The sequence below is a fragment of the Zalophus californianus genome, chromosome 14 (genome assembly GCF_009762305.2).
Source record: "Zalophus californianus isolate mZalCal1 chromosome 14, mZalCal1.pri.v2, whole genome shotgun sequence".
Taxonomy (NCBI): domain Eukaryota; kingdom Metazoa; phylum Chordata; class Mammalia; order Carnivora; family Otariidae; genus Zalophus; species Zalophus californianus.
In genome coordinates this window covers 74,600,740-74,609,690 of record NC_045608.1, presented here as the reverse complement: position 1 = coordinate 74,609,690, position 8,951 = coordinate 74,600,740, and positions in this window count along the sequence as shown.

The window sequence follows — 8,951 nt, the reverse complement described above, 5'->3', positions numbered from 1 at the left end:
AGATTCTCTCCGATCCATCACACACATTTCCACCAATTTATCTTTCGAATTTATTTTCCAGTGGACCCCACAGTTGAATTGCAAACAAACCTTGAGGAGTGGCTACCTGGATGAAGAAAAAAGCAAAGCTACACAGAAAAATAGTAGGTCTATATACCTCATAGGGCAGGGAAAATATCGCGTCAAATTACACCCCATGAATTATTTACAGTATTTCTCTTTGCTAAATCTAAGCAAACATTCCACTTGCATCCAATCTACTCCAGGAGTTTTAACTGTTTATTGTAAAATCAAGTGCACAATAGCTCTTTCATGAAACATTTAGCTGTATCTTTAGCACGAACAAATATCACACATATATTATGAATGCTTCCTTATTATAAAGCTAAACATTCAGTGCATGAAACTTGAAGCTCTATATTCCAAATCATTACGAACAAGATGTTTCCTCTCAGGCAATTTATTCTGGTGATATGGAATCTGAATAAATAGTGAGGCTAGTATTTTTAATAGCTGTTTCCCACCACATCTTGCAAAGGAAACATTAACAAGGGCTGAATTCATAACTCAGCCTTGTACAAGTCCCAGATTTCACAACATTTATGGTGAACTATAAATTATTTTATATGCGAATGTTCTGCCACTTGGATAATTTCACTTGGCTACATGTTCTCCACCTTATCAGGTGGAACAGAAAAGATATCCTGTCTACAAAACATCCTCGATAACAATAGGATATTCGAATAGAACCACTTCAGAAGATGGGATGGCACATGTCTGTAATAATTGAACTGAGCTTTTTTTTTCTTTGATAAAATGTGTTCCTGAGATAACAGTAACAATAACCCTCTGCTAAATATTCATTCCCGCCCCTCTTCCCTTTCTAGTCCCTTTGATCTGCTGGGCTTCCAATCTAGCAATAACCCATTCTCGTTTCATGCTCTTCACCAAATGTTTTTTAATATCATTAAGGCATATTTAGGTTTCTGGTTAAAAGGCTGACCAACCTCTCCCTTTTCTGATCTCAACAAAGTCCTCCGACAAGGGACAGTATTAGATTTTACCATTTTTCTAAACTAAAGAGTGGGAATAAATTGTAATTTATAAACCTCTACATGCTATGATGTCCTGATATGGAAATGTAACTTTAAAAAAAAAATGAAAGCCTCTATCTAGTGCCTTTGCCCCCTCATAGGACTTGTGCTACTTTCCTATTTGTAAAATATCACTTACAGTTATAGCTTGTCATGTTTGCAAGGCCCGGTAGGGACGATCCAGTGAGTCTTAGCCAGGGAAAGCTTTTTTAAAATGCACATTAGGTCCCTCGCCCGTGGGTGTGTGTATGTGTACTGTGGGTAGGGGTGGATGATCAAGAATCTATTTTTTTTCATCTTCAGGAGATATATTTTTTAAATCTAGTGCTGAGGAAAGCCTCTATGAGCAAGTCGCAAAAGTCAGAAATATAAGGAAAATAAATCATTCGGCTCCATGAAAATTAGAAAGTAATACCAAAAAAAAAAAAAAAAAAAAAAAAAAACCCATCATAATCAAAGCCAAAAGCAAACATAACTGGAGAAAATGCTTGCAAAAGCCATGTCACAGAACAAATAAAGAACTCTTACAAACCAATAAGGAAATGTTTACTCCCAAACATGTTCATAGAGCTGTACATTAAAACAATAACATTATTACACGCCTAACTGGGAAAGATTAACAAGTTTGGTGGTTTGGGTTTACAGTGTCTCTTTGGGTAGAGTATACATCGGTGCTACCATTTTGGAGGAGATTTATAACGGAGAGTATTTCTATGTAAAAGGCAATTAAAACACATCCCACTAATATCTAACAAAATGAGCAATAAAAACTCTCAAAGCAAGGTTTAAAAAAAAAAAAGTATCAGCAGTGAATAGCCAAAGAAAGGAGTAACAGCTTCATTCTGTAATCTTTAAAATGTTGTGGCCAAGGAAATAAATAAAAGATATTGATGCTGTTCTTCACTACTCGTCACTATGCTTTTACTGCCCAGAAACAGAACTGGAGAAAAATGTAAGAGGAAAAATTTGTTTTAATCTCATGAATACTTCCCAGTTTAGAGAGAAGCATATTGAGTGGGTGAATAAACAGCCTGGGGAAATGGTAGGAACAAAAACTAATGATAGCGGAGGCTCCTCCCAGACCCTGCAGAATTTCAGTAATGGAAAAAGACAGTTTCCATTTCTAGTAAGTAGAGTGAATGGGGCATCTAAATTTAATAAAAAACATTTAAAACTTCACATGGACTAAAACACAATGAAAGGAAGAAGAGAACTTAATAATAACATGAATTAATTTCAGTAAGAGCTGGGGGGAGGGGAATATAATGAAACACACAAAATAAAAAGTAAAGGGCACTTACAGAGTTGAGAAAATAGAGAACCAAAAAAATAGCATTGAAGATTTAACAGAAATGTTCGAAACAGCAAGAGAAAAGTCCACATACCTGAAAATCCAATTGCTGGTAGGAAAAACTGCAGGATGAAACAGACATCACAGAGAAGGAAGTAGATATGAAAGACCAAGAAAAATGATTCAACATAAAATGATTAATGTTGGGGCACCTGGGTGGCTCAGCCAGTTAAGTGCCCAACTTTTGATTTTAGCTCAGGTCACGATCTCAGGGTTGTGAGATCGAGCCCCACTTCTGGCGCCACACTCAGGGAGTGTGGAGGAGATTCTCTCTCCCTCTGCCCCTCCCCCCACCCCCACTGGCACATGCTTGCTCTCTCTCTATAATTAGAAAATGTTTACAAATGAAAGAGAAAAGTATTACAGAACACAATACTTTAAAAAGTCCTTGGGATGAAGGAAAAAGTAAATGTGCAGATCAGAAATGTACACCATATTCCAAGAAATTCTCATAGAAGAAAAACCACATCAAAACATACCCAAATTAAATTTTTGTTTTAATGTGAAAAAATAAGTCTTCAGGCATCTATATAGCAAAAGCAAGTCATGTTCAAGGTGGGAAGTAAAGGTGGAATTAGACAATTTCCACTGCAAATCTCTATTTTAAAAGATAGTAGGGTCTAGGAAATTCTGAAGTAAAATGGGACCTAATAATATTATACTTGGCCAATTTGGTCCCTTTTCTATAAAAACAGCTGAATCATGTTCTAAAGTACTTAGAAAAATAGTAATTTGACTCCTTCTTGAAAAAAATAATGATGTCAATTAAATCCAGGTAATCAAAAAATAAATCAAAATCAAGAACTCAAAGATAAAAAAGCCATGGGATTTAAAAAATATAATGAGTCCGGGATCCATTAAATATAAAAATATAACAAAAACTGAGGTGATGATGATTACACACTAAACTGTAAAGTTTGTAGACTTAACAAAAAAAATATTTTTTTAAAGTTAATTTCTGGAGGTGGGTATCTCTGGGGAAGCAAACTGGAACATCATATGAGTGGATTCCATTCTCAATATTTTTGGAATCTTCCTTTTTAATTTAATTTTTTAAATGGAAGCTGCCAGTTTGTTTTTTTTAAGATTTTATTTATTTATTTGAGAGAGAGAGAGTGAGCAAGAGAAAGACAGAGAGAGAGCACAAGCCTTGGAAGAGGCAGAGGGAGAGGGAGAAGCAGTCTCCCAGCAGAGCAGGGAGCCCCAGGCGAGACTCAATCCCAGGACCCTGGGATCATGACCTGAGACAAAGGCAGATGCTTAACCGACTGAGCCACTCGGGTGCCCCCCTTTTTAATTTTAGAGGCAACTTTTAGAAACTAATATCTCTTCTGGTGATAAAACATTTATCTAAAATTTAGAGATATCTTCGGTTTTACCTCAGTTTCTTTTTATCCTGTGAGATCCAAATAAAATTTGAATGTAATATAGTTTTTAAATTAGTATATATATCATGGTCCTTTTTAATGAAATTTTATCTACCTAGCTTTCTTTTTACATAAGCATTAATAGATGTCTGTTATGGTATTCCCCTAATGAAAAAAAAATGGTGATTTTGAAGTGGTTGTAGAATGATTAGAATGATTTTTGCTTTCTTCTTTTTACTCTGGCTTATTTCTTGAATTTTTATAAGTTTGTATCATTTTTCTCCAAACCCAAAAAGGTTATTACATTGTAATCATTTGTGCATTACCCTAAAATTATTTTTTAAATGAATTTGGTCCAATAATTTCATTTCTAGGAATCCATTCTACATATTCTTTTGCCTATATGTACTTGCAATATCATATATACAAGTATTGTCATTGTGACAAAATTAAATGTCCATCAACAGAAAACTAATTAAATAAACCATGGCATATCCATACAAAGATATATTATGCAACCATTAAAAATAATGTGGTAGATCTAAATATGGGGATATAAAATATGTCCAAGACTTATGCCATTTTATAAAATTCAACTGAACAGTGAGTATAGTATACTGCCATTTGAGCTAAAAAAAAAAAGTTGTGTATGACACACATATACCTACACACCTGGTTATATAGGCATAGAAAATGTGTTTCAACGTGCACAAAATCTGTTCCTAACAGTTGCATCTAAGGAAAAGGGCTAGGAGACTGGAATGGGACAAATGTTTTTTACTATTTCCTTTTCTATCACATATGTGTGTGTGTGTGTGTGTGTGTGTGTGTGTGTGTGTGTGTGATATTTTACTACATTCATTTATTACTTTTTCCCTCATGGGGAAAATAGTTTTAAAAAGGAAATTTCACTGATGATTTTGTTGTTCAACACCTTTATTTTATGGAGGAGACAGCCAAGACTAGGGACTGGTTAAGTGACTTGACCTAGCTCATATAGCTAGTTTGAGATGATAATTTACATTTTCCAGAGCTGACTGCAGTGTTTCCTATAGACTGCCTCACACTTGTAACAGCGTTGTCACTAAGATAACAACAACCATAAGTATCATCATAATACACAATTTACAGTCTCTCATTGGGATGCTTACAGTTTTAATAATTCCAAAAGGGGTAAGTTACAACTCAATTAAGCAAGACTCCTGGGGAAACCTGTGGCATGTCAGATGAAACCAAACTGCTGGGAGTGGAAATGAATGTGATCATGTTCTCTATTATTGTCACCCAGAACCTAACACACTTGTGGGTGATGGTAAAAGCACAGATGGTTCCCACCTAGTTTAATCTCCATAGGATTTTAAGATCGATTTATCACTGTCTTAAAACAAAACAAAACAAACCTGAGAGCCCTTACAGAAAGAAACAGTTTCACAATGTGGTTTTGGAATGTTTCTCCTTGAAGCCTCCTCTCCTACTTCAGCAAACAGGGAGACATCACAAAATTCTAATGTGCAGCCTGTTCAAGTGTCATGTTCTGGTAAGCATTTTTTTTTTAAGATTTTATTTATTTATTTGAGAGAGAGAGAGAGAATGAGAGATAGAGAGCACGAGAGGGAAGAGGGTCAGAGGGAGAAGCAGAACCCCGCCCCGCCCCGCCGAGCAGGAAGCCCGATGCAGGACTCGATCCCAGGACTCCAGGATCATGACCTGAGCCGAAGGCAGTCGCCCAATCGACCAAGCCACCCAGGCGCCCATCTGGTAAGCATTTTTAACACATTGACTTCACACACACACACACACACACACACACACACACACACACACACACCACAGATAAACCAATATGATGTTTAAAAAATATTAACTTTCTAATCTCCTGTGAGTTTTTTGCAAAATCTTTGCCTGAAAATAAATGATGTAATATCATTAAAAAAGAAAAGAAAAAGAGGATGCTTTTGTTTTAACTCTGGTTCTGTCATTTCCTAATTAAACAATCTAGGGTGTGTTGGTTTCTAGCCATCGGTTTTTCATCTTTAAAATGAGAATAATAATTCTGGCTTCTCAGGATTATGGAGAAAATTGAATGAGATAATATGTGTCAAGTGCCAAAAACAGGCTGTGTCAAAAGAAGATACAAAATGAATGTTAATTTCCTTCCTCCCCTTCCCTAGATAAAAACAAGTTCAAAGGAATGTAGACATGTACACTTAAAGAAAAATTATGTATATTGAATCAAATTTAAAAGAAATCAGCCCTAAATGGAAATGAACTCAAATTATGAATGTGGTCATTCAGTGAATTGAAATTAAATACACTCCATTTCAATGAAGTCAGGACTATCAAGAGAAAGGCGCATGACTGCATTGCTCATGTATTTCTTGTTCTTATATTTGCTTCTTTGCTTATAATTATCAAATACCAATGAGGAAGAGTGCTTTGGAGTTGTATAATTAAAATGAAGAAAAGGTAATTTTAAGCAAAGTATGCAGAAAGTGTTTTGATAATGAGGTTGAGAGAAACAAGTATTTTCTAGTGAAAATAATTAAATCCTCATAATTTGAGACACTGAAACTAAAGTATCTCTATCAGTTATGGACTACACATATTAGGGCTAATATTCTAATACTATTTTCTAACATTAAGCAAGTAATATTCAATAAAATAGCAGTATTTTCACATTTAATTTTTGTATGTAATGCACACTTATTGAGCACTACTTAAAGGTATACTATTTATTTATTATTTATTTATTTATTATGTCATTAATATGTGATGGCCCATGCTCAGTAAAACAAAACGTGTGGATGTCTCAGAAAATAGAGTTTTTACAGTGTAACTATATTACCTTTAATTGTGTATACAAAGCACTGTTAAAGAGCTTATAAAAAACTTATTTGTGGGGAGCTCACAGTCTAGTAAAAAAGAAATATAAACATCTAAAAATAAAAATAGGAAAAAGATAGGCACTAAATATCAATAGAAAATAGTATTTGTCTTTAAAATGACAAATTAATGATATTATAGGTGATATCAAGTGATAATAATGATATGATACAGAATATGACACAAAAGAGTTGCCTTTAAATATTATCCCCCATTGAGTGGTCAACATTCAACTCCTGTTCTGGAGTCAAGGCAGCAAACCTGAAGGAAAGATAATTTTCAAATGTCAAGATGTTCATATAGGCAATAATTTCTTCAGAAACACTTTATTAGGCACCAAGTCAATGAAATTCACTGCCATTATTTGTTATAGGAGGTTAAATGTAGAAAAAAAATCAGAGTATCTATCATCAATACTTGATGACTATAATACTTGTTCAAAAAGAATTATGATAAAGGTGCACAAAGTAAAAAGCACCACGAGAAGAGAAAATCCTAGATGTCACCAAAAATCTGTTAGAACTAATAAGTGAATTCAGCAAAGTTGCAGGATGCAAAATTAATATACAGAAATCTGTTGTTTCTATACACTAAGTAGCAGAAAGAGGAATCAATAATTTGTAATTTCACCAAAAAGTATAAAATACCTAGAAATAAATTTAACCAAGAAGTGAACAACTTATACTCTGAAAACTATAGACATTGATGAAAGAAACTGAAGAGAACACAAACAAATAGAAAAATATACCATGCTAATGGATTGGAAGAATTAATACTGTTAAAATGTCTGTACTACCCAAGGCAATCTACAGATTCAGTGCAATCCCTATCAAAATGCCAATAGCCATTTTTTACAGAACTAGAACAAACAATCCTAAAATTTGTATGGAACCACAAAAGACAAAATAGCCGAAGCAATCTTGAGAAAGAAGAACAAAGATGGACATATCACAATCCCAGATTTCTAGATACACTACAAAGCTTTAGTAATCAAAGTGGAATGGTACTGACACAAAATGGACACATAAATCAATGGAATAGGATAGAGAACTCGGAAACATACCTATGCCTATATGGTCAATTAATCTATGACAAAAGAGGCAAGAATATACACTGGGGAAATGACAGTCTTTTCAATAAATGGTGTCAGGAAAACAGGACTGCTAGGCATAAAAGAATGAAAGTGAACCACTTACTTACACCGTACACAAAAATAAACTTAAAATGACCTAAGTGTGAGACCTGAAGCCATAAAACTCCTAAAAGAAAACATAGGCAGTAATCTCTTGGATTTTGTCCCTTAGCAACATATTTATGGATATGTCTCCTCAGGGAAGGGAAATAAAAGCAAAAATAAACTATTGGGACTATACCAAAATAAAAAGCTTTCATACAGCAAAAGAAACCATTAATAAAATAAAAAAGAAACCTAGTGAATGGGAGAAGATATTTGCAAGTGATGTATCCAATAAAGGGTTAATATCCAAAAGAGATAAAGAACTTACAGAACTCAACACCAAAAAACCCCAAACAATCTGATTTAAAAAATAGGCAGAGGACCTGACTGGGTATTTTCCAAAGAAGACATTCGGATGAACAACAGACATGTGAAACAATGCTCAGCATCACAAATCACAGGGAAATGCAAATCAAAACCGTAATATATCACCTCACATCAGTCAGAATGATTACTATCAAAAAGAAAAGAAAAAAAGTGTTGATGAGGATGTAGAGAAAAGGAACTCTAGGGGCGCCTGGATGGCTCAGTTGGTAAAGCGACTGCCTTCGGCTCTGGGTGGCTCAGTTGGTTAAGAAACTGCCTTCAGCTCAGGTCATGATCTTGGAGTCCCACATCAGGCTCCCTGCTTGGCAGGGAGTCTGCTTCTCCCTCTGACCCTCCCCCCTCTCATGCTCTCTCTCTCTCTCTCTCATTCTCAAATAAATAAATAAAATGTTAAAAAAAAAAAAAGGAACTCTAGTGCACTGTTGGTGGGAATGTAAAATGGTGCAACCACTGTGGAAAACAGTATGGAGGTTCCTCAAAAAATTAAAAACAGAAACAAACATATGATACAGTACTTCCACTACTAGGTATTTACCCAAAGAAAACAAAAACACTAATTCAAAAAGATATGCATATGTGGAATATAAGAAATAGCACAGAGGATCATAGGGGAAGGGAGGGAAAACTGAATGGGAAGTCATCAGAGAGGGAGACAAACCATGAGAGACTTTTAACTCTAGGAAACAGAGTTA